Source organism: Diaphorina citri, unplaced genomic scaffold (genome assembly GCF_000475195.1).
Source record: "Diaphorina citri unplaced genomic scaffold, Diaci psyllid genome assembly version 1.1 scaffold19903, whole genome shotgun sequence".
Taxonomy (NCBI): Eukaryota; Metazoa; Arthropoda; class Insecta; order Hemiptera; family Psyllidae; genus Diaphorina; species Diaphorina citri.
Genome location: NW_007397255.1, coordinates 1 through 928, shown reverse-complemented (window position 1 = coordinate 928; position 928 = coordinate 1). Strand labels below are relative to the sequence as shown.

General features: G+C 36.7%; 1 long non-coding RNA gene across 1 annotated transcript; it reads right to left on the bottom strand.

Annotated features, from left to right (window-relative positions):
* Nucleotides 1-185: 185 nt before the first annotated feature.
* LOC113473230 lies at nucleotides 186-928 on the bottom strand. Its single transcript, XR_003395263.1, has 2 exons — nucleotides 869-928; nucleotides 186-336 (listed from the first exon to the last, which is right to left on the bottom strand). It is a non-coding gene; the product is annotated as an uncharacterized LOC113473230 (long non-coding RNA).

The window sequence follows — 928 nt, the reverse complement described above, 5'->3', positions numbered from 1 at the left end:
TTTTTTAAGAAATTTACGGGATAACCCCATTTTATTGTTTTATTGGTAGTATGATATGTGTACTTCTGTCACAAATATATTGTTCTTAGAATATGTAATAATCTGGGTACCGGTACACAGTAGTGTGCCAGGCCAAGATCCAGCAAGCACGCCTGTGTATCTTTACACAATCTACACAACACTTACCTATTAGATTACAACAATTGGAAGCTGCATATGGAGGGGTATTGGCAACATCTAACAAGCGCCATTGTTTCCGCACAGTGTCAAACTTCCAGATCTCCTTATACAACTCGTCACTCTGTATCCTACTGTTACCTGATCTGGGATTGTAGCCTGGAATGGGGAAAAAAGATTAAAATAATTATTCAAGTTTTAGTTCCTACATATTATGCAATATTCTCATAAATGCCTTAGGACAAACCAACATCTGTACTTATTTTCACCTGAAGCCAACTGCTATATCCAAGTGGGTATCACACAAACTTGTACAGCTCTGCCGGGTTTTTTTTCCCCAGTAGTCAAATTTTTTGCCCCTTTGCTTGGAATATAAAGTGCACACAGCCTTTCAATTGCAAAGAATTAGTTGTCCTATTTTTTGAATCTAAGCTCATTTCCCCTTTTATAAGTAAAATACTGGAACTAGGTGGTGTGGTAGTACCTGTACTAAACCATTGAAAATCCAAGATGGCACATTAAGAAGCACCAAAGGTAACACTTTTGGAAACTGAACATTAGTGTTTGGATATTATTTTTTAAGAAAATACCTATCCATTATTGGGTAGAAACTACTATGAGTACAAAACCTATTACAAGGAATTACAATTTCGCTCTATAAACCACCAAATTCACAAACTTGCAAACTTACCTCCATAAGAAATAACATACTGGGAGTTACAAACTATCCGATGTCCACTACGGGGCATCG